At 36.9% G+C, this 26,181-nt stretch overlaps 1 protein-coding gene across 7 annotated transcripts in view; it reads right to left on the reverse strand.

The window, feature by feature from the left end:
• The window catches only part of NTF3 (neurotrophin 3), a 132,315-nt gene that overhangs the window by 89,723 nt on the left and 16,411 nt on the right, over nucleotides 1-26,181 (reverse strand). For 2 of the 7 annotated variants that reach the window (XM_007503640.3, XM_056799272.1), the window contains exon 2: nucleotides 11,338-11,430. The exons of the other annotated variants lie outside the window; for them this stretch is intronic. The gene's annotated coding sequence lies outside the window, so the exon portion shown is untranslated. The remainder of the gene's footprint in view (nucleotides 1-11,337; nucleotides 11,431-26,181) is intronic. 7 annotated transcript variants of the gene reach the window in all.

Below are 26,181 nucleotides of genomic sequence, written 5' to 3' on the forward strand. Positions count from 1 at the left end.
ACCATTCAAGACCTCAAATGCTTGAGTGTAAGATAGAGATAAGGCGACAGAAAAGAAAACAAAGCCAAGCAAACACAGAGAAAACTGAACTGAGCTGGACAGGATCCTTGCCTTCTTGGCCTGTTCCTCCTCAATGGTGCATGAGCAGATAAATCCTATATTATCCCACTTCATTCAATCATAATAAAGTTTACTAAGTGCCTACCTAGGTACATTGGGTGAGAGGATATAAAACCATGAAGAGTTTTATAGACTCTGAAATTTTATAAATTTTCCTCATAACACTTGCTAATGCTTTTTAAGTCTTTATCCCCTCCTCCTTGGGCACCCTGATCTATTGGTTTGATATAAGGCAAGTTTGAAGAAGATGGTAGTATTTAAAACTAGAAGGATCTTAAAGATTATGTAGGTAAATCCCTTCAATGTAAAGATGGAGAAACCAAGGAACAGACAAGAGGTAAAATGATTTATCTCAAGTTTCAGAACTCCTTCTCATATATCATGTAGCACTTATCTGCCCCCCCAAAAATAGCAAATTCTCATAAGACTCGAAAGGATCATTTTTTTGTGTAATTAACTTGAACAGGCCCCCCCGGTGCTTCCCCACCCTCCATTCCCTCATCTATAGAAATGGGGATGAGGACATACTACCTCTCACCAACATATAATACCGGGAGTTATAAAAAGGCAGATTCATATTGCATTTATTTATCCACATAAATGATGCATTTAAGACAGGAGTGGGTCTGTGGTAGCAGTGATACTGCTGCTGGGTAAACATCTGTGACAGATGTCCATGGCTTGTGGTCAGCTGGAAGAAAGATCCTGAACAAGTAAGAAGCTTGAAAGGGCATAAGACCATGCAAATGGAAAGAAGAAAACCCTCTAACTACTCAAAACATCTGTTGGGGAGAACAAATATAGCTAAACAAGGATCAAAGAGATTTCTACATTACAGAGAGAACAGTTTTACAATATAGCACATAGATAAATCCAACTGGAATAGCTGCCAGGCAGGATCTAGGATTTTCCTAACTGGAAAACATAAACTGATAGAGTAAAAGAGACCAAAGGAGGGGGTGAGGGAAAATGTATGAATGTGAAAGGATTTGGAAGCTGGAGGAAAGGCCATGCTCAGTAGAATTCTGAGAATCCCTGGAGAATAGGAAAGAGTAGGAGGGTGGGAAAATGCTAAGGAGGTGAGGTAGGAGAGAATATAGGAGGGAGGGATTAGGGAATAAGGGAAAGTTTTGATAGTGACACCATGCTACTAATTGTGCGTGCAGCAGTTTCAATTTTGCAGCCTACAGAGGGAAACCAAAATGAATTGAACCTCTATGGGAAATTTTACACTTCACTGTTTAAAAGGAGAGAAGAAAGGAGTCATAATTACATGAAGGAAGTATAACTAGAAAAGTTAGCTTAGAAAAAGAACAAAATTTAAAGATACCTTCAAAACAATGCTACATTGTTCTTCCCACTGCATCCAATAGTTGCATCTACAAAGGTTTTTCTTCTGTTTTGGGGGGTGGGAGGATGTTTTAAAACATTTGTGTACTTTCCAGTGGGCTACACAACTGCCTCCATGACAACTAGATACTGAAAACAAATCAGTAATAACTAAGCCTTATTGGCAATGATCAACCACCAGTATTTCTGATTTGATGCTAATTATATTAATATTTCAAGAATCCTAGGTTTTGAAGGTTGGACAGAATCTTCAGAAATGATCTCATTCTCTTGTTCAATGGTGGGAACCTAAGGTCTAATACAGCTCAGGCAAATGGTGATTATTCCATTCCTACTACGTCAACCTGAAAAATTAATCAACAGTGATATGCTATGGGTCTCAGTCCTTAGACAAATCATGACTATGAGATATATGAGATCAAAAACCAGGAAGAAAACACAGATGCTAATTTAATTTAAAGGTTATGCAAAGCAGAGTGAGATATGTAACATAGAATAATGGACTCATGTTTGAAAAATTATCCTAGTAGACTGGAACAATGGTGCTGAAACAAGAAGTTTAACTATGACAAAGAAAATCTCTATTAGAATTTGAATTATTTTTAAAAAAATCTACCCCCCACAGGTTGGGGATGATGTGCTGAGAAAATAGTTCATGTGAAGAAGACCTCTGGGGTTTGCGGAGTCTAATTTTCATATGCATCAAAAGCAAAATACCATTATTCCAAGTTAGTATGATCTTCACCTACATTAACAGAAGTCTAGTATAATATACAGAAGGAGAGGACAGTCCTATTGTTCTTTGCCCCAGTTACATGGCATCTTAACCAATATGTTCAGTTATGGTCTTCACATTTTGGGAAGAACATCTTTAAGTTTGAGCAAATCAGGAGGAAGCTAACCAGGACCATGTAGGAGACTGAAAATCATGTTGATGTGTATGGAGGAAAGGACTACATGATAACTTTCTTCAAAACTGAAGGGCAATACTGTGGAAGTGTTTAGGGATTTTGTCTTCCCAGAGGGAAACAGTAGAGGCAGATACTCAAAGGAAGTATTTTTTTAACTCTTACTTTCTGTCTTAGAATCAATATCAAGTATTGATTCCAAAGCAGAAGGGATAGGCAATTGGGGTTAAGGGAATTGTCCCAGGGTTACATAGCTAGGAAGTGTCTGAAACCAGATTTAAGTCAAGATTTTCCTGATTCCAGGTCTGGCTCTCTATCTATTAAGCCAACTAGTTGCTCTGAAGGAAGACATTTCTAATAGAATTTTACAGTGATAAGATAGGCTATTTCTCAAAGTAGCAAGCTCCTCTTCTAGGGAATTTAAGGAGAAACTGAATGACCATCTTTCAAGATCCAATCAAGAGAATTTCCATAGTAGGTAGGAAATTGAACTAAATGGTCTTTTAGGTTCTCTTTCAACTCTAAGATTCTGTTCAAGTTTCAAGTTCAAGTGTTTCAAAAATTCTAAGATTCTGTGTTTTTACCCATATCCCTCCCCCACCCCCATCCCTTACAAACTTCCAAAATAACATCTCTAAGCCCTTTTGTTATCTCCCCACAGAAATAGATGGAAAGCACTTGATTAAAGAGAAATGTATTCTAGTGGAGAATATCAGAAAGATCTTAGATTAGATCCCACCTCTAACACAACTAATTTAATTTGACTTTTCTTGGTGATAAAATGGAGATAATAATGCAGCAGCTCCCTCCCAAGGTGGTTATAAAGACCACCTGAGATAATATATGAAAAGCATTAGATAAATGTCAACTATTATTATTATCATCTAACTTCAGCTAAGGAAATACTAGCATTACTACAGCTCAGAGACCACCATATGCAGTGGGTTTTGAATTAAATCAGTGAGCTCTGGGCTGCCAAGTACTTCTGATGATTAAAATTATTAAAGTAGAAACAAATACCTAGACACCTTGGTTAGGATAAAATGAGTTGAGGGCATCTGAGGCTACATACATATATACACACAAAAGAGGCAGAGTCCAGGAGAAAAAAAAAGTTAATTTAGAAGACCTCACACCTTGATATAGAAAGGTACATCAAAGTGATTATGACAGAAATTATAAAAGGACTTAGCCAAGATAGGAAGAGAAAAGGAGAAGAAATAGAATTATTGGGGAGAGATTAAAAGAGTCATATTCACTCATCTGTAATTGAAAAGTGACTGCAACAATTCAAAGTGAAGCCACAAGCATGGTGGTAGGCTCAATCTGGCAATAATAAGCAGAAATTGTATAAGTTGGAATTTATCCAACAAATACACTACAGGCAGGTTAGCTCAACTCTCACTGGTGGAAACTATGAGATGGATGTTATTATACACTGTGAAATACCAAGGAAGTTGGGAAAACTCTTTTCTCATTGACCCTTCTAGAGTGGGAAGGGCAGAATTTCTTTGATTTCTCATCCTTTGTTTAAGGAAAATTACAAGTTACCAGATGTATTATCAATATCCTGGCCTTTCCATCAATTCCCCATTTCCCCCATCTCTCTAACATAAAAATTAGATCTCAGACTCTATGTCACTTTGACAGCCAAAAAGCCAGGTGAGAACCTGGAATGAATTTCTAGAATGGAGAGCCTTCCATGTCTGTGTAAACCTACCATTTTCCTAGAGTGACTGAGGTTGGGGGAAGAGAAGGGTATCATAATAAATAAATTCATTCCTTTGGTTTGCTGAAGCCAAATTGCTGTTGTAGTACTGCACCAGGATTTATATCTAAGACTTTAGGCTGCCAAAGCACTGAGCTGAATTTGCAGGAGTTACTGCTGTTCACTCCCCAACCTGAAAAATGCAAATTCCCCCACAGATCACTGGGCCAGGTTCCAATGACATTGAAGGAAAATGGCGATGTAGCTGGTCAGAATGGAATATACACTGAGTAGAAAAGCAGATATGCCTTCAATTTTTGGTGGTACAGAAGAATACTAGACCTGGAGTCAAGAAGACACTCGTTTAAGACACTTATTTGCTATGTCACTGTAAACAAATTACTTAACTTCTGTCTGTCTCATCTTCTTCATTATAAAATGAGGATGACAATAGCACTGTCCTCCAAGGGCTGCAGTGAGCATAAAATGAGAGATTATTGGAAACACTAGCTCTTGTTACTGCTGTTATTATTTTTTAGCATCTTGTATATGAGGAGTCCAACAATAAGGCTGAATAAAAGGGTACAAAGAGTCTGTAAAGATTGAGGGGAATGTATACGGCATACTTTGATGTCAGCAAAGCATTTGACAAAATTTGTCAGGATATACATACAGACAAGATGGAATACTATAGGCCAGATTATGATACCATCAAATGAGTTCCAAATTAATTGAGCAACCAGACCCCAGTCATCATCAATGAATTAATGAATTGTCAACTTTGTTATACACTTCTAGTGCTCTATGGCTCTGAGCTTTGTCCCCATCCTAATTTAGTATTTTTTTTTAAATCAGTAAGTTGGATAAAGGCATAGAGATATATTTTTCAAATATGCAGTAAAAAGAAATGTAAGAGGCATAAATAGTAACCAGAATGAAAGAACTGTGGCCATCTTTGCCTACAGTTACTTAAAGTGGGCAGGCAACTGCCAAGCAGGGTGCAACAGGAGCTATGTAGCACTAATGGGAGGGAAAATCAGATGTACTTAAAGTGAAGCTGGAGAACATTCAAAGGCTGTTGAGTATAGGAACTTAAATAAACTCTTTATCAGACTTTTATCCCTGTTGTGGATCCCACTATCTGCTCTTCTCACTGATCCTGCTTCTATTCTATAAGCCACTGAACATTTCTAGCCCTGGAGCTGCACCACCTATATATCAGTAACCACTGCTAGCTTATTAAGCAAAGCCTCTGACCTCTGGTTCTGCCAACATGTCCCAGTTTGTGGCCTTCTCTTGGTTCCTAGCTTGAGAAGCTTAGATCTGCACTATAGCTCCCACTCGGTCTCATTTTCTAGAAGGTCCTGTATCAAGTATGAGGATGGGGAATTAGTACAAATTTAAAGTTACCTGGAGAGGTTGAAACTATGTCCTGAAATTAGCAAGACAAAATATATGTATACCTCAGTATTTCAAGGACCATTTTATTTTCAGTGCTTGGCAAGTATTCGGTGCTTATAAATATTTATTAATGATTAAATATAATTAATTCCTAAATTTACACAAGTAGAGTTCTTTCTATGCCTCATGTACAATGGTTAGGGGACAGAGACTAGAATCAAAAAAGCATGAGTTCAAATCTAGCTCCAAATACTTATTAGCTGTTTGGGAAAGCTGATGAATCTCTGCCTGCCTCTTTCCTCAACTGTAAAATGGGGGAATAAAAACCAATAGTATCTCTCTTGTAGGGCTTTAGTGAGGCTCAAATGAGATAATATTTGTAAAGTACTTAGCATGGTGCCTGGGTAGATAGCAGTTGCTTTAAAAAAATCCTTGTTTCCTTCCTTTCTTAGAAGATCTTTTTTTAAGGTTGCTGCAAGATAAGAAAAAACTTTACCACTTGGAAACCAGCTTTCTGTTAATTAACATCCTCAAACTTATCTAGCCTTGTCCTTGGAAAACAGAAAACAATCCACACAGTACTAACATTCCATCTGTACTTTCTAGACTTTGGTAAGCCTTGCCAGAACTTCTGGTTTATGGCATAATATTCTAGAAGTCAGCAGTACACTTCCATGCCATAATGATGCCAGGGAAGGACTTAGTAGAGAAAGATGAAATTTAAAGACCAACATTTAGCTTTTTCTCCTCAACACACATATAGAATGGAAGAGATACCACTTGAAAGCATATTTAAAGGACGAGAGGTTTCAGTAGACTTGAAGCTCAATATGGGTTAAGAGGTTGACAAAATACAGGGTTTTTATCAATAGTAGGCTAGATAGCATCCAAGACAAGGAAGCTTATAGTCCTACTCTGTCCTCAGCTCCAACATCATGCTTTTGAAAAAACTGACCAGCTGAATTAGTCCTAGAGGGGAATACACAGAATGGTTAAGGGACTCAATACCATGCTGTACGTATGCTGGTGGAAGGAATTTAGGGTGTTTGGTTTGGATAAAGGAAGACACAAGGGACAAAAAGACTGTGAAAAACTTAATAGGTCCCACAAAATGTAAGAAGGGGAAATGTTTCAGTTTTCCCCAAAAGCCTGAATCTATAACCAGAGGTGTCAAACACACGGTCTGGAGACCACATATGATTCACAACACTCCAGAGGGCAGCCCAAACCAAATTAAAATTTAATTGGGAAATAATTGATAAAATAAATAAAAATGCAATAAAACACAGATACTTTTACATTTTCAAAATAAGTCTATATATAGTCCACAGGGATTTGTATGTATGGGTTAGTGGCTCCTGTTTCAATTTGAATTTGACACCATTATTGTAAACTTATAAACAAGTGAGAATGCCTCATATTGCTGGAAATTTTTTTGGGAATATATTAGTAAGGGGAAGGTATGGGGACATTTTGAAAGGGAAACCAGCATGGCTTTATCATACCAGACAAGCTGAATTTCTTTTCTTTTTCTTTTTTTTTTTTTTTGATAGGACACAGTGACTGGTAGAACAAGGGAACATTGGAGACACATAACTAGATTTCAGCAAGAAACTTGAAAAAAAAAGACAATGTTCTTCTAAATTTGAAAGGAACAACTGAGGTAGATGATAGTAGTTAGGTGGATTTTATTGAATCAGAGTTTAAAAGGGACTTCAAAATCATCTAATCCAGTGTATGCTTCAGATTACACAGCTGAAAAAATGATTCCCCTACTGAGAGAACCCACTACCTCTCAAGTTAACAAATTCCAACTTCTGAATTTAGTAGTTGGGGCAATTAGGTGGCACAGAGGATAGAGTGCTAGGATTGGAGTCAGGAAGACTCATCTTGCAGGGTTCAAATTTGACTTCAGACACTTACAAGCTATATGACCCTGGGAAAGTAATTTAAATGTGTTTACCTCATTTTCCTCATCTGTAAAATAGGCTAGGGAAGGAAATAGCAAACCACTCCAGTATCTTTACCAAGAAAATCCCAAATAGGGTCACAAAAAATCACACCAAACAACCAAATCATTAGTAATAATTTACTACACCAAGACGGAATTGAATTTTTATAACCCCACTGTTTTCTAGTTATTAGGCTTAAATATATCAAGTCAAATCCTTTTGTCATGTGGTCATCCTTCTACACCTTAAAGACAATGGTCATATTCTACTTATATATTCTCTTCTCTAGGAAAAATAGCTCAAGTTCCTCCCACTGATCTTCATATGACAATGGACTCCATCCTGTCCCTTTACAATCCTAGTTACCCTCCTCTCCAGGCTGTCTAAATTACTGAAGCCCAAAATGTGGTGCCCATAACTTATAACAGGACTGGACTCCAGATGTGGTCTTACTAAGACAGAGTAACTGGAAATCATTCTCTCCTATCTTAGTCACCAGGTCTCTTTTAAAAGAGTTTAAGCTTTCTTGACTGCTTCAATATTACATTGTTGACTCATAATGAGCTTACCATCCAATAACAATCCCAAATTTTTTCAAAATATACATTCTCCTCTTTTAGAATTATGAAAATAATTTTTAATTGAAATATAAGATTTTTGTATTAATTCCTATGAAATTTCATCTTAGAGAGTACAGCTGAATGATGTAAACTGACAAGGCATTTTTGCCTTCAGATTCTGCCATCTACTATGCCAACTATCTTTTCCAAGTATGTATCATCTGCAAACCTGATAAACATGGCATTTCTGTCTTTCTCCTAATCATTGATGAAAATGTTAAAACAGCACAAGAACAAGCATTTCTTGAGGCCTGTTACAAAACCATTCCTTCCAAAGAGATAAAATAATAATAATAATAATAATAATACCATTTAACTAGTTTTGCATCAACATAATTTCTATTGCTATCTAGTCCATATCTTTCCAAATTTTGCACAAGAATAGTACATACAACTTTGTCAAAAGTTCAGCAGTCTGAACTAGAACCGCTAGAGGAAATCACAGGCAGTTTCACTTTGATTTGGTACAAGGAAGAACTTGCAACAGTTAAAACAGTGCCAAAAATAGAATGTCCAGAGTCATGAGCTATTCATTTGCCTATCACTGGAAAGATTCAATTGTAGTTTTGATAGAGATTTTTTAAACCGGATTTATGCTACAAGGAAAAATTGGATGAGAGAGAGGCCGAATAGCATAGTAGATAGAATTTTTAACTTGGAGTTACGAGAAACCTGGTTTGAATACTACACCTGGCATTTACTTGTTCTATGACCTGGACAAGTTATTTAGCCTCTATGAACCTCAGTTTCTTCATTTGTTTTACGTTCCTTGCAGGGTTTCTGTGAGGACTGAATGAGATGTATGTAAAGTACTTGAGAGTGTTAAAAAATAAACAAAGCATCTTCCATTATCAAAAATCACTGAAATTACTTACAATTATATTCAACTAGTGTTTTTCAAAGGACGTGTGTGATCTTGAACAAGTCAGTCTGACATGAGGCAAGTGGACTAGCTGATCTCTGTAATCTCTTCCACCTCTGAAATGCTATAATTTTATGTTTGAAGTATACTTAAGAGTTCAATCAAATGGAAAATGTCAAGGACTAGAAACTAAGTGTTCCTAGGAAGAAAGAGAAGGGAATTTGTTTTCATTTGATAGAGAAAGGGGTAGACTTCTGAGTAGCTATGATTTTCCTCTTTAAAATCCAGTCTTTAGCTAAAGTTGAGAGGCCCTAAAATTTATGAGGTTTTTCTGTAACACTTGCCTTGATTCAGAGTAAGAAGACCTGGATACCAGAGTTCCTGGGTTCTATCAAAAGTACCATTTCTGATTCAACCACTGAGAGGACAAAAATGATCAGGCCCTCAGGGGTGGGGGAGGAGCAGAGGGAGGTGTAGGAAGGCTCCCAGTCAGTGAAACACATGAAATACTAAATAAGGAAAAATGCCTTTAGAAAAGCAAAACCCAGAACTCAGCAACCTCTCTATCCAAACAGACTGCAAGAAAGGACACAGAGTTGAGGAAAGCCAAAGGCTTTTAAACCCAGAGTGGGTTTCAAGACATTCAACAGAGGAAAACAACTGAGAGGAGAATAAAGAAAAAGGGAGAGAGAAGTGTTTCCCCCAAGAGGAAATATGTTTTCTTCAACCTCCTAACTTTACACATGATTAAACTGAAGCCTATCCTGCTGTTAGCTTCTGTCTACAGACAAACTCTGCTGGAACAGATTTCAAATATGCATATGGATATGCACACTCAAAATATTAACAACATCCCAGTGAGATAGAGTTATAAATGTGACTTGAACAAGAGTTACCCAGGTCAAAAAGGTGTTGATGGGTTGTGATCTGCATTACTGAAAGAAATAGCTATAGTGATGAGATTACAAATCCATCCAAGTATCAAAGGACTGAGGAAAGTAAACATATCTGGAGTAAGGAAAGGGTACAGGTAATTATTCTAATTTCTTTCAGCAACACATCTTCTGTCTCCAAAACCTTAATATAACACACGTTTACAGTTCCAACCCAAGGAAATGAAGCAGGCACTACAAATGTTGCCATTCCATTTTTACACATGAGGAAACTGAGGCTCAGAGAGGTCATGTGACTAACACACCTACCACTAGTAAGTGGCAAAGTCAAGACAAATTCTAATCCAGTGTTCTTTCCACTTATATTATGCTGCCTCATTAAGTCACTGGACTAGCCTCGGTTATTTCTATTAATCTGCTTAGTAACAGGGATATAGTTGAGGATTTTCAAAGAGAATAATAGTGGTGACCAGTCAAAGGAATTCATCTCTCTCATCTGTTGTAAAAAAAAAAAATAATGTAAGTTTATGTGATTAGTTTTTGGAAGTTCCAATGTCCAGAAGCCTTACCCAGTGGCTTGGCAGAATGGGTATATACCTGGCCTGCTGAGCAGAAGTTGGATAACACTGCCTGACAATGAGCATCACAACAACTTTCAGAGAAAAGAAAGGAAGTTCATGTGCACGTGCGCATGCTTGTGTGTGTGTGTGTGTGTGTGTGTGTGTGTGTGTGTGTGTGTGTGAGAGAGAGAGAGAGAGAGAGAGAGAGAGAGAGACAGAGACAGAGAGACAGAGACAGAGACAGAGAGACAGAGAGACAGAGAGAAAATGAGAATGTACACAGTTAGGGCCCCCATATCCCACAGAGGATACCTTCCAAGATCTATCATTGATGGCTGAAACAGTGTTTATAAGCAAATGCCTGCTGCTCATCATAGGCAACTGAATCAGTGGATAATGAATCAGCAAAACAGGGGGCACAATCCCTGCCTTCAAGGAGCTTAAGTTCTCATGGAAGAAGACTACACATAAATGGGAACTGGAAAAGTAATGTTAGTGGAGGTATATTAACTTTGGAAATGGTCAGGAAGTAGAGTCTTTCTGGGCAAGGTATGGCAAAAGCTGGTCTGTTAGAGTTCAGGGGGATTCCAGGGACAGAATCCCAAGATTCCTACTAGATTTTAAGCTACTTGAGAGTAAAAACAATGCCTTATTTTGCTTTTATTGTGGTAGAAAACAGACGTTACATTTAAAAACACAATTATTGTACTGGTCTGACCACATCACTCTACTATCCATCAAACCTTCAGTGACTACCTCTTGCCTAGTAGAGAAAATAAAAACGTCTTCAAATGGCATTCAAAGTCCTGTTTTTCAGATTACAGATTTGGATTACAAAGATACAAGCTCATTGATACAGCTTTTTAAGCATTTTATCCTCCAAACTGAACCACTCACTGCTTCTCAGTCTAATTTGGCCTTCACTTCATATTTGCCCAAACTTTCCCTTGTTTCATTACTCACTTCTCAGACTCAGAAATCTTCTTTTCTTTTCAAGGACTAGTGCTGAGGTTCTCACTGGTCCACGAGGCTCTCATATCCCCAGCTAGTAATAATCTGAAATATTTCAAATAATATGATTTATATAAGCTTTTGAATTTAATAACTCTAACTTGTATTATGGTTATTTGTGTCCATATTCTATCCTCCATTGAACTTGATTTACTATAAGTCTCCTAAGTGTACGAATTGTATAAATTCTCATTTTTTATCCCCTAACATTATGCTTACAACATAGTACAGCATAGGAAGCTAAGTTGCACAGTACATTGAGCCTGGAATCAAGAAGACCTGAGTCCAAATCCAGCATTAACCACTTAAAAGCTATTTGAAACCAGGCAAGTCACTTAACTTCTATCTGTCTCAGTTTCCTCATGTGTAAAATAAGGGCAATAATAGCACCTACCTCACAATGTTGTTGTGAGGACTAAATAGCATAATATTTGTAAAGGGTTTAGTATAGTGCCTGACATTGAGTAGGTGCCATATAAATGCTTATTCCCTTCCTCCAGTGTGCAATTAATAAGTGTTAAATTGATTCAGTTATACTATGCAGGAGAGGAAAGAAGACTGGACCTGGTACTGAATAAGGGAAGGTAATCTCAGTATGGTGATTTCCTCCACTACTTCAGAGCTGTAACTCATGTGAAGTACTCTAAAGTCTTAGGAGCAGCTAGGTGATGCAGAGGAGAGAGTGCTGGTTCTGGAGTCAGGAGGACCTGAGTTCAAATTTGGCCTCAGATACTAGTCATGTGAACCTGATCACATAACTGCTTGCTTCAGTTTCCTCATCTATAAAATGAACTAGAGAAAGAAGTGGCAAAACACTCCAGTATCTTCATGAAGAAAAGTCTCAAAATGGGGTCAAGGCTGGACTAAAATAATTATACAACAATAACCTTAAAGAGATGTCTGGGGCACTTAGTGGTTAAGTTGCCTATGGTCACATAGCTGGTTTTAGCTACAAGTAGAACTAGTGCCCAGATATTTGACTCCAAATTGACTCTGCCTTTTTTCTACTAGACTTTGCCTCACTATGCTGCAGACTAATCACTACATAATTATTTTTAAAGAGAAATATTGCTAAGAGAGTATGTTATGCCTCTCAGGGACTTTGAGGTCAGCTCTATAGTCTCTGTCATCACTTCAACATTCTTTCCAGACACAATTTCAGTGCTTTATGTGACAAGTAAACCTATAACCTGCTTCTCTTTATCTACAGTAGCTTTTGGTTTCCAGGCTCCAACCAGATAACAATTCTTTATCTACTCAATATGTACAACTCTTCCCCACATCTAAGCCTCTATCCCACGATATGCATTCTCTCCTTTCATCCCCTCTATTCTGAAGACAGAGAATCAGGTTTGTAGGTAAGATAACAAAAAGTTTTAGCCTGCTAACTATTCATTCAGCAAATATTTATTAAGCACTTACAGGCTTATAAAGCAAGGCACAGGGCTGGGCCTTATGGAGAATCCTAAGAAATAAAATAATGATGATGATGATGGTGGCGGTAAACAATGAGCATTTATTTACATAGCACCTTGAGGTTTACAAATATCATCTCATTTTATACTGACAACAACCTAGGGAGATAAGTGTTACCATTATACTCATTTTACATTACTAATGAATAGTGCTAAAAGAAATGCCATAAATCTGTTGATTAGGTCCACAAAAATGTCCCATATCTAATCTTAATTGGGCACTCCTTCCTACAAAGCAATTCTATTCTTCTCTCATTTTTTAAAAGTCCCTTGCTCTCTTTGTTTCCATAGAAAACTCCGGATTTTTATCATTACAAATATGACATATGTTAGTAAAACCATAAGAACAATCAAATATCCTTCATATTAACTCTTAGAGGTTGTTTCAGTCACTGGCTTTGTCTGCACCAAAATACTAGACAAAAATATCTATGTGGCAGGGGCAGCTGGGTACAAATCACTTCTTCTCTGTCTGCCTCAGTTTCTTTAACTGTAAAATGGGGATAGCAATAGCACCTACCTCCCAGGATTGATATAAGGATAAAGTATTTGTAAAGCACTCTGTAAACCTTGACATGCTATATGAATAATAGCTATTATTCTAAAATCTGAAAAATTGAGTTACCTAGATTTTTATCTAGAGGAAACATAGCATAGTACAGAGAGAGTCAACTGAAAAAAATCAAAAAGAGATGCATTAAGTGTGGCCTTTGCCACGTGCAGGCTTTGTGATCCCTTCAATGCCCCAGGCCACTAAATCTATAAAAGGCATCTTGGATGTAAATCTACATGAGTAGAGGGGCTTTCCTCAAAGAGATGGCTATACTAATAAAAATTAGAAATAACTACCCCTATCTGAACAAGAAATCTAGATGGTTAAAAAAATCCATATTATTGATTGATTCTTCCCCACTCTTACTACTTTTTTTTAATCTCTTATCTTCTATCTTAGAACCAATACTAAGTATTCATTCCAAGTGCTAAGGGCTAAGCAAATGGGGTTAAATGATTTGCCCAGAGTTACAGTTAAGAAGTGTCTGAGGCTAGATTTTAAGCCAGGACTATCTATTTCCAGTGCTGGTTTTCTATCCACTGAGCTACCTAGCTCTGGCCCATCCCCCTTCCTCTCCTAGGCTGTTCCCACATTCCTTCTGCTACTTTTCAATAGAATGATGATGCCACAATTAAGAATCAAGAGACTGGTTCTAATTCTCAGTTCGATAGTAACTAATTGTGAATCCTCAGACAAGCTAATTGTCTCAGTTTCTTTGTGTGTAAAAGGAGGGGTGTTAATATAGATGATTTCTAAGGGGGTCTCTTTTCAGTTCTAAAATTCTGTGTCTGTTTGGTATCACATAGACACAGCTAGAGATTTGTTACGGAGAGGATTTCATTACATATTTGGAATTTCATTCTAGACATAAAGAAATGTGTTTTTGGTGCATTACTGACACAATAGAACCTCAGTTCTACATGATGCCTTATCTTTTTAGGCTTTAAGGAATTACTCTAACATAGGACATTTGCCTACTGCACATAGAGAAAATCTAAAAAATCAGTTTTAAATGAGTAAAATCATAAGATCATAGCTAGACAGGGCCGTAAAGATCATGTAGTTCAATCCTCTAATTTTATAGATAGGGAAACTGACACCCAAATTGAATTAGGTGTTGCCACATCAAAATTTCTGAAATAACAAAGTTTATCATTTCAGATGTCAAATGCCTTCCTTTGCTGCTATACACTTTCAGTTGTATGTGCATGTGCATTTTAATAGGACATTAAAAAGTAGGTTGACAACACGAGTAAATCGGGAACTATAGGGACAAACCACTTTTGTCACTGAGAGACAACAGATTAAGAAAGTCAAATAATGGGGGAAATTAACAAACTTTTTACAAACAAAATAAAATAATAGTCAGGAAGATCTGAAAAAAGAACAAATGGGTTAACAGATTTTCATCTTAAAGGTAAAGAATTTGGGGCCCACATATACAAGAATATGTGTGAGTGAAAGGACTCACTCTACCAAACTTAATGGGAGGCTGAGCCTTCAGTAAACTACTATGCAGAATTCATTTCATGCTTGTCTCCTAGGGTAAAAGCCCTGATAGAATCGTTAAACAAAGATAAAAGACCTAGGATAGTCAGAGACATGTTCTGAGGCATTCCCTATAGTACAACAAAGATAATCATCTTGAGAAAACACGTGGCCCTTTCCTTAATTGGATGTTAAGAGGAGTTGGCCTAAACGCATTCATCTATGTATTTCTATAACCCTTCAGCAAGAGCTACTATCAGCTACTATTAGGGAGGAACAATGTAGCCCTAATTACATTAGTTTCAGCATACACCCACAGCTCACAGATTTGTGAATTGATGAGAGTAGAAATATCAATAGACATGCTTAAGCAGGGATGGGGGAACTGTCTTTGGTACTAAATATGAATTGTTCCCCAAACCCAACCCTTTTCTAAATTTCTGTTGCTACTATGTATCATTCTCAGTCTCCTAGTTTCTTAATCTTATTCTCCTAAGATTCCCCCTCCCCCCCCCCCAATGAAGGAAATCTACCATTTTTTGCTGCAATCAGATTTTCAGCCTCCTCAGGTGAGAAGAGGAGCCAAATCTTCTTCCAAACACATGCCTTGTGCCTTGCACCTTCCATCTGCTGGGCACTTGTGTTACTTAAGAAAAGGTGTCAAAGGGTCAGGTCAAGTGACTTCCATCTGACTCAAAGCAAGATTTCTATCTGTGCTAGCTAGCACATGGCAACTTTCCCCCTCCTGCTGCCTCCTCCATCTACCAAATAGGATTTGGAGAGCTTCCACTCAATAGAAGCAACTTTGCCTTTAGCCTCAGGCCTTCTATCTCCTGCTTGCCCCTGTCCCTTGAAGGACGTTGGTGGATATTGGTACTTCTTTCTCCTGCCATCTAAGTTTGACTTTTATATTCTCTGTGCCCTTTCTTGCTTAATATGAATTCTTTGGAGGGAAAAAGTAAAAGCAAACAAGACCTGACATCAGATCATTTTACTATGTGCCTCCTGCCTCATACTGAACTTGCCTCCAGCCTGATCTCTGGCCTCCTTTAAGAAATGGCAAGACACCCTCCATTCAATGATCAGTATTCTTATATTTGATCATATCCTTCACAGTTCATTGATTCAAAACACCTCTAAGTCATTATCCAAACTCCATTCTCCACACTCACCTTCCATATCCTTATTCCCATCCCCCTCAACCCTCCTACTCCAAAATTTCAACCATACACCACCTAGCCTTTGCACTGTGTCCTGTGGAATACCTGCTCCAAGGGCAACAACATTTCCTTCATTCTAAATCTTTTCCTTGATCACTCTTTCTACTACTAGCTATTGCTAAAATCTGGCTCACCCAGATGACAGCCTCCCTGGCCACCTTTTCCAGTATAGCCTGTGCCTTCTCTCAGTTTCCTTGGCTTAATGATAAAAGTGAATGAATTGGAATACTCCTTGCTCTCCATTGCCACTTTCAGTTTCTTCCCCTATACTTTATAATCACTCAATAACGTCCTGTCCATTGAGGCACATGCTCTTTATATTTACCACCCAATCAAAATCATGGTAGCTGTTGTGCTCACACACCTGTCTCCACTCACCTTCCTTCTTAAATGAGTTAGGTGCATGATTTCAAAATTTTTCTCTCCACCCCAACTCCTACCTTCAATAGTAGGGCACTTTAGCACACATACTGACTCTCACTGAAATACCTTAACTACCAGATCCTCTACCTACTCACTTCCTATAACCTACTCCTTCACCTCACTTCACCTAAACATAAATGTTCATACCCTTGATCTTGCTATCATCCACAAATTTTACACTTCCATGTAAAAATATTCTGAAATCCCGCTATCTAATCATAATCTATTGGCTCTTCACAGCTGCCTTCCTTTATGAAATCCTACTCTTTGTTTGTACCTTTTCCTCTAAAACCTAGACCTCTCAATAGTCTCCTGGGTCATCTCTCCTGAACTAGCTATTCTCTCCTTATTTCCCCATCTTAACCCCTTGGCAAACCAATTTAACACTAAACTATCTTCCTTTCATTTTGCTAACAATATCCTATTATTTAATCACTCTCACTACCTGCTATCTTTGATCCTACACATGTTGCTGAACAAGATGAGGAAAACCAGGTAAACTTTCTGAATCCACTGAAAATTTAGGTCAAACAATCTGAAAAGGGCCATCACTGCTTCTAGACAATTCTTCCATACCTGCTGTATCAACTCATTATTCTGCTCTCCAAAGAGGCTCTCCCAAACATTTTTATTCATCCTTAAAAGTCTCATGGGTGAGGGGAGCCCACTCTCTCATCTGAGAATATCGTGTCTTATTTTCTAGAAAAATTGAGAATAATTACTATGAGCTCCACGTCCCCCATCTTCTTCTCATGTTTTCTGCCATCATTTCCATCACTCTTGTCTCACATGATGAAGTAGTGTTACTCTTTCCCTGTACCTGCTCAAACAATCCAAATCTGTTATTCTTCCTCTATCTCTTATTTTCAGTATCTCCCTATCCTACTGGTTCATTTCCTATTGCCTACAAACTCATATGAACTATATGCCTATGTCCTTCCATCTCCTGAAAAGTCCTCACTTCTATCCCCTCTAAATCTTATTCTATCTCTCTTCTACCTTTTGTAAGAAAACCCTCAAAAAGCCATTGACAATAGGTGCCTCCACTTTTTTTTCCTCTTAATCTCTTCTTAACCCTTAATAATCCAGCCTTATCATCCCACTGAAATTTCTCTCTCCAAATTTACCAGTTATCTCTTAGGTAATAAATCCAGTGGCCTTTTCTCAATCCTCATTCTTCCTGACCTCTCTTGCAGCCTTTGATGTTAACATCACTCTCTTAGGGTTTTCTTTGCAAAGATACTAGAATGGTTTGCCATTTCCTTCTCCAGTTATTTTTTACAGATGAGGAAACTGAGACAAGTAAGGTAAAGTGACTTGTCCAGGGTCACACAGTTAGTGTCTGGAGTCAGATTTGAATTCATGAAGATGAGTCTTTCTTAACTTCAGACCAAACACTAAACTACTGTACCACCCAAGTATGCCCAAGGACTACAAAAATATAGATTAAAACAAATAATTAAGGGCATGTGAACTCTGATAAATTGCAAAGATCAATCTTGGCCACAAAAGAGATGATAAAATACACTATATTTCTGTCAGTAAGGAGGAAGAAGAAAAAGGGGGAAGTTTATCGAGGTTATTTGTTTTTTCTTATTTTTCATGGTTACAAAGGAATGGTTCAATTGAGCAGTGGTAGTAAAGGGAGGAGTGGAAAAATGACTGATATAAAAAGCAAAAAATATCAAAAATGTGTTTAAAATTTAAAAAAAATAAAGGGGTTGGGCTAGAGTGCCTCTGAAGACTCTTGAAGCTCTAAGTCTAATCCTCCTGATGCCACCAAACAGCAAATGATAAAACACATCACAGTGAAATGGGGAAAGCATGGGATTTAGAAGAAGCAGAAACCTAAGTTCATAAGCCTGCTCAGTATTTGTTTGAACTTAAACAAATCATGAAATGTCTTTGAACTTTGGTTTCCACATCTATAAAGTAGGAATGTTGCCATTTCTCTATCTTACAAGGTTATTGTGAGAAAAGTGCTTTATAAATCCTGAAGTGCTATCTAAATCGTTTTCTTCCAAATTAAAAAGTAAAAGAATTTTTAAAGCTTTCCTGATAACTCCAATCTCAACTGTGCCTCTGCTTTGTAATCCTCTAGAATACTCATGAAACTTGCTGCAGACAGTGTAACCTTATACAGTAGCCCCCCAAAAGGGGGGAATAAACATCATTGGGTTAGAGTGGGTAGATGAATCTTGATTTTTACAAAAGCAAAGAAGACAAGGGAAATGTTAGAAGATTAGAATGCCTGACTGAGGGCTTCCTACCAGTAACCCAACCCAACTGAAACTTGATTTCTTAGACTCACTAATAGACCACAATCCAAAATAACACCCACATAGAGAGAGGCATCGAAAGACAGGCACATAAAAATATATACACAAGGGATTCCCATGCTGGTGAATATAAAAAGAAAAGGCTGAGCTATGGGGGAAAAGAAAAAGCTTCTTGTAGCCCGTGTAAGTCCCCCACAGCAAAAAGACCCAGCAAGATAAGCCTATGTAAGCACTATTGTAGACTGGATCAATTGAACAATGTATGTGAAAATGCTTTGCAAATTTTACAGTATGACACATGATAAGGTATTATTATTCCTCCACCAGTTGCCAGCATTAAGCTCATTATGACAAAAACAATCATAAATGAGAGAAGGCCAAAGTACTCAATTTTTACTTCTTTTTTTCCCTAGCAATGAGATCTTTTTTATGAGAAAAGTCAGATAAAAACGGGTAATACAAAGTCAAAGCCCAAGCAAGTATTTAGTAAGAGAATATCTAGTTACCTTCAATGAGTTAAAGCTTACCTCCAGGCCCTGCAAGAACTTACCTATATCCCAGCTCGTAAAAAAGAACTAATGACTGGGACAGTTGAGCCACTAATTAACTAGAATTGAAAGCCTTGAAGAATAGGAGAGGTACAGCAGGAAAGAAGAGCCAGTATCTTGACTGTCTTCAAATTATAAACAAGGAAGCTGACTTCTCCTCCTGGCAAGATTCTAGAGAGAATTATTAAGAGCAGCTTGTTGGTGTTTAGAAAGGAAAGCTAGAGTGATCCTCATCTAGTATAACATGTTCTGATTCCTTTTGGAACATGGCTACAAAATTAATAAATCAGGGAGTTACTGTAGATATAGTAGACCTATGTTTCATTTGATCAAGTGTGTCATGCTATGTTTATAGGCAATATGGGAAAATGTGGACTAATATAACCATGGACATTTGGAAATGCTTGCATGAGCAGATTTTAAATAGTAATTGTTCTAGAAAACCTCTAAATTTTCTTGATATTCTGAGACTATCAGATGCAAAATAAGGTGAGAGTCCCCTTATAACCAGCCTAGTTCAGGTTATGTCTGGAATACTGTATTCAGTGTTAAGTGCTAATGTTTAGGAAGATGTTCAAAGGGGGGCAACCAAGATGATAAAGAACCTTGAGTTTATGTTATGTAAACATGAGTTGAAGGAGCTAATTCCGTTTTGACTAAAGAAAAAGAAGATTGTAAGGAAAGGAAGGTTGCAGAAGGGGCACAAGAGCTGCCTTCCTGGATGAAGGATTGTAATTTAGAAGAAAGAATAGACTTGTTCTGTTTGGTCTTTGAAGACAAATCAGAAACAAAGGTTTAAAGTTATAGAACCACTTTTTCAAAAGCTTCTCCCCTACCAAGGCTACAGAAACAGTTACTGTCCTTTCAAGAGCAAAGAAACAAAAACAGTTACAATTGTAACTGTCATTTTATGAGAATTTTCTCCCTAAGGAGTCAAGGAAAATCTGTGTGCATAACTTGAATCTATGAAGATCTAGGAGATAAACTATGAAGAAAACAGATAGAAGGCAAGAAGAAACTACTTTCTTGTTATAACTGTCAACTGTTATTTTGTGAAAAAAATTCATAAAGAGAACTTTATGAGAAGTGAGTCTAAGAAATACTGTTGAGTGATGGCTTGACAGGATAGCTTTGAAAGTTACATGATGAATTTATTATGTACTTTAAAAGAAAAGTAAACTCTACATAATAGAGATTCATAGTTTCATGAACAATCCCCTCCATATGGGCGGTAGCCCATATGATATGTGGATAAGATATGTGGAAATGCTCATTTACTTTGGTATATGTTTAGTTCAGAAAAAAAATATTTAAAAATTTAAACTTTATATTTCTAAAAGAAGTCTGTTATCTTTTTTTTTAATCCTTACCTTCTGTCCTGGAATCATTATTGTGTATTGGTTCCAAGGCAGAAGAGCAATAAGGACTAGGCAATGGGGGTTAAGTGACTTGCCCAGGGTCACACAGCTAGGAAGTGCCTGAGACCAAATTTGAACCTAGGACCTCCTGTCTCTAGGCCTAGCTCTCAATCCACTGAGCCACCTAGCTGCCCCCAAATTATCTTGAACAAATTAAATGATGTGGGACTATGCACTCAAAAATAAAAAGAAGCTATCTTTAGTTATAATGAGGGTTTGAAGTGAATGACTATGATTTTTGTCACAGCTAAAATATTATAATTAAGATTATTTTATTATTAGCCATATTATAAATAAATTATATGTTCAGTAACTTTATTTTTGTTTAATTCTGAGAGATTAAGGCTATTAAAAATAGCTACTACTGAGAAAAGAAATTTTCCCAGAGTATTAAATAAGTAATATTTGATGAACTTGGATGGTGGTAGCTCTGAGTTTGTTTGACTACTTGAAAGAGATGATTTTTTTTTGTTAATTAATGAGGAAATACACAAAAATGAGAGGTTACCTACAAGTGAGGTCAAGTGACCACTACAATTCAGTAATAAAGACGGTACAGTTCTCCTATCCTGCTATAGTTACAAAGAGGCTAAGGTAGCCATGAAGTTAGGGAGAACTTCCTGATAGTAACCTAAAAATGGAATAAATCTGAACAATTCTTTCTCACTGGAAGTCTTCAAGCATGGGCTGATAAACAACAACTTCTCAAGCAAGCTGTAGTGGGGATTTTTTTTCAGGTATGAGTTGGACCAAATGGATGCTGATGTCCCACTCCAATGTAAAATTTTGTAATATTACAAAGCTTAGGGTGAGCTATAGAACACACTAAATGACATTAAACCTGTGTCTATTTTAAAAAAAATTTCTGCATATAAGCAGGCACTCAAACACAAGACAGTATAAAATAAAGCTTTGGAATAAGACAGAGTTCAAATTTCAACTCTCCCACTAATGACCAGTAGGACCATGGGGCAATCAATTCCCTTATCTTCTCTGGCTCTCAGTTTCATTAGCTATAAAATGGGGGAATTACTAGGTGATATAAGGTATTTTCCCCTTTAAATTTATAATCCTAGGATCTTGTTTACTAAATTGAGTTAGTAAGGTATAATCAAAACTACACTGAATTCAGCATCCAAGGAGCTAGGTTCAAAATCTGTCTCTCTTGGTAACTGCCTGTGTGAATTTAGGCATCCATTTCACCTCCCCAGACCTCGATTACTTTGACTGTAAAATGGAGAATTTGAACTAATACTCCTTTAAGGTTTAAATATGATTTTGTCAGTTCAAATACTGTTCATCATAGGATTTAGAACTGGGAGAGGTATTAGAAATCATACTGTCTGAAAACTTCATATCAGAGATTTTAAAAAAAACAAGATTTGAAGATGTGAAATTATTTGACTAAATCTATCCCAAGAGTAATAGAATTCCAAAACAATTAGAGAACAGGCTAAGAATAATTCATTCAAGAAATGTTTATTAAGCTTTTATACTCACTCTGTCAATAATCATTTTTTAAATCGCACTGGCTATCCTAGGTCATAAATCAATCACCATGTATTTGATATTATCCTCTACAACCATAACAAATTTATATAAAGAAAGATGTAGGTAGAAATAAACACAATTTTTTTCACCCTTTTCATTTGCTATTTTAATTTCATTCAACCAAAGTCAATCTTGTAACTATATCCAGATCCAAGTACCACAGTTAAGTCATTTAACCTATTTGTCTCAGTTTCCTAATCTGTAAAATGAGAATAATAATATCACCTACTTCTCAGGATTGTTGTGAAAGTAAAAAAGGAGATAATGTTTGTAAAGTGCTTAGCCTAATACATGGCACATAGTAGATACCATAGAAGTGTTAGCTTATATTATATTATATTAGGTGTGCACTGATAACAGAAAATTCAGTTCAGTTCAACAAAAATTTATTAAGTACGTATTATATTCAAGGCCTTGTATCAGAGAATGGAGATAGAAAGAAAACAAACAAATAAAGGTTCTTATCCTTAAGCAACTTAGGATCCACATTGGGGCAATGTGTCATACATAATACAAGGTAAAACATAATAGAGACAAAGGAGAAATCTAGACAAAATAATCTTGTAACATCTAACAAAAGAGAAAATTTCATTTGAAGATGTGAAAACCAGTAAAAAAGGATATAGTGTTTTAAACAATTGAAGGGTTTCAAAAGGCAGAGAGTAAAGAGCACATTGAAGACATTGGGGGGTGGGGAGACCTGCAGGAAGAGAGAGGTAGAAGATGTCAAGATGAGATCAGGGAACAGCTAGTAGTCTAGCTTGTCTGGAATGTAGAGTATGTGTGAAAGGGAGTAATGTGAAATAAGTCTGGAGCCAGATTATGACGGACCTTAAATGCCACGCTAAGGAATGAGAGTTCAGAAGCCAAGTGCTCCGAAATTCAAGATCTGCTATGAGCATTATCTTTCCAGAAAATGACTAGCAAAAGAAGAATTTTTGTTAGTCAAATGATCTGTTGAAAAGCAGAAATAACCTTATCATTATAAATATACCACCCTGGTGTCTCTTAGCAAACAAATCACTGGAAATGAGAACAACTCCATGCCTTCTGACAATACTTTCTTTCTCTGTTCACCCTGACCTAGCAATCCTCTGATCTTTTAAATCAGGGATCATCAAACTTTGGACTTTTGCCTATTTGTCCGCTTTGTAGGGTCCAGTCATTTTGCATTTTTTAATAAAACTTTATTTCAAAATATAAAAACTATTTAGTTCATGATGCATTAAAAAAAAGGTAGTCAAGAGATTTTGCTAATCCCAGCTCTAAATACATCCATCATCTTCACCAAAGATGTCAAATTCCCATGTGAAACCAAATAAAATGTTATTGGGAAATGTCTAACAAAATATATAAAAATACACTAATACCCAGATAATGTTAATGTGCAGTTTTTCTGAGTCAATATATGACCTGTTTCTTTTATTCAAGTTTGACACCACTAATCTACACCAATTGGGCCATTCGTGGAAGCAGGAAAGTAAAATGGAAGGAACATAGGATCTAGATTCAGAAGACCTGGTTTCAAAATGCAGTTCCTTCATGTGTGACCTTGGGAAATTTGCTATACCTGCCAAAACAAGTTAGGGCCTCAGTTTCTTCACTGGGAAAATGAGATCTAAGTATATGATCCTATATATTAAACTAAAATCTGTTTCTTTTTGAAGGAAGCAGTATGGCATGGTGGAATAAGTGCTGGAGGTGGTCATTCAATAGATATTTATTAAGAACCTACTATGTGAGAGGTATAGTATTGCTAAGTGCCAGGAATTACAAAGAAAGGAAAAGATGGTCTCTGCACATGGAGGAAACAACTGTATATAGTGACACAAAAACAAGCTACATTCAGGATAATCTGGAAACAATCAAGAGAAGGACAGTACTAGAATTAAGGGGAAATGGGAAAAAAAGTTTCTGTATAAGGTGAGGATTTAGTTAAGGAGATCACAGAATCTAAGAAGTGGATAAGAAGGAAGAAGAGACTTGGATCTAGGTTCTCCTTCCTACCTTTACATTGAATATCTCTGTGAAGCTGGATGAGATCCTTCACTCTCTAAGCCTGCTTCTTGTAAGATTATGACTATGGTCACAGATCATACATTACTGAACTCTGTGTTCTCCACAAGAACTAAGAAGTATGTTGAATATAGAATTATCTTTAGAAAAATAAAAAAAAAGGTCTGAGAAATCATTACTTCTCTAAAAACCACTTGGAGACAGAAAGCTCCATTTTCAATGACTTCTCTGGAGTAAGCATAAGAAAATCAAAAGTTTTTATTATTTAAAAAAACCTCCAAAATAAATAAGACCCAGATGTTTTTAGCATGATTCCTTGGACCAATTAAAATACAGTATGTTAACAATGGTTGAATAACATTGCAGTACATTGAGGAAGAGGGACTCATTGGACAGAAGTGGACAGTAGATGGCAGTCTGTAACTGAATCAAAAATGGACATTCAAGGCATTTGAGAAGAGTGATGAGAAAAACTGTCAGCAGTACTGTGATAGGGCAGTGCCTAATGCACATCCCTTTAGTCTTCTATATATTGATTATATTTTCTTATTTGTTACAATTCTGTAAGATATACCCCCATGGACATAAAGACTTGTTCAGAGAATCTTTTAAATGGGCCAAATCTATTTAATATGCCTTTTCTCAGTAATATCTCATATTCGAAGAGAAACATTGACATTCTCTCAGTCTTGCTCTTCTTTCCTCTTCTGCTTTTAATATGTGCAACCTTGGGATCCACTCTCTCCACAGAGCATGGGTTTTTAGCTATTTTTCCAGTAACAAATGATAATAGCCATATACATTTATATAGTTCTTTACATTAACAAAGCTTTAGTTATATCATCTCAGTTTAATCCTCTTGTCCTCTCCCTCCCCCATCCATGAGTTAATAGTTCATGTATCTATGTTTTATAGATGAAGAATCCTAGGCGCAGAAATTAAGTGACTTATACAATGTTCCACAGAAAGTATTCAGTAGGCTAATGATCAAATTCAGATCATCTAACTTTAAGGCTAATGTTCTGACTACTATATATGACGTGACCTGACCCAGTTCCACTTAGGTTTAGCGTACCCTGTCTTCTCTCCTAAACATATCCTCCATACTCACCACAATGTCTCAACACTCTCTTCCTCTCTGCTTTCCCAGGCTACTGGTCTTACTTTCCTCCTTTAAAAAATCTTGACCTGTAATTAACTAGTTAAAATTTACACAGTCCTCTTCCTTTAAGACTCTTATCCTCTCATCACTTAAGTCTTTCTAAGTACTAAACCTGAACAAAACTCATTTAGAATTAAACAATTTGGATTCAAATCCCACCTCTGACACTAACTAGCCATATGATTTTGGCCCTGTCACTTCAATTTCTTGGGTCTAAGTTTACTAATATGTAAAATGAGAAGGCTGGATTAGATGGTCTTTAAAGTGTCTTCTTGGAGCTGAATCTTATGAAACCTTTTGCCTTATCCAAGCCTATATCCATGTTGTAGAACACTGGATGAAGTGAAACAACTGAACTGACCAAGTCCACTAAAAAATGTCTTTTCCATTTTCCACTGGATCCTCAAGGCTACACACCAATCCTGTTATTCTTCCCTGCTTGACTACCACACTCCTTATAGCAACTATCCTAAATCTTTTCTTCTCAAGCCACCTTCAACCTTCTACTCCCATTCCAACCACCCTCTCAGCCAAAGGCTTACTTCCTACTTTTCTCCTACTTTATTCCAATCTCTAAGAAGTACCCCTTCTTACGAACATTAACTTTTCTCATTCAGTCCTTGACACCAGTTTTCCCCCTGCCTCGTTCTCCTCTGTAAGTTT

The sequence above is a fragment of the Monodelphis domestica genome, chromosome 5 (assembly GCF_027887165.1).
Source record: "Monodelphis domestica isolate mMonDom1 chromosome 5, mMonDom1.pri, whole genome shotgun sequence".
NCBI lineage: Eukaryota > Metazoa > Chordata > Mammalia > Didelphimorphia > Didelphidae > Monodelphis > Monodelphis domestica.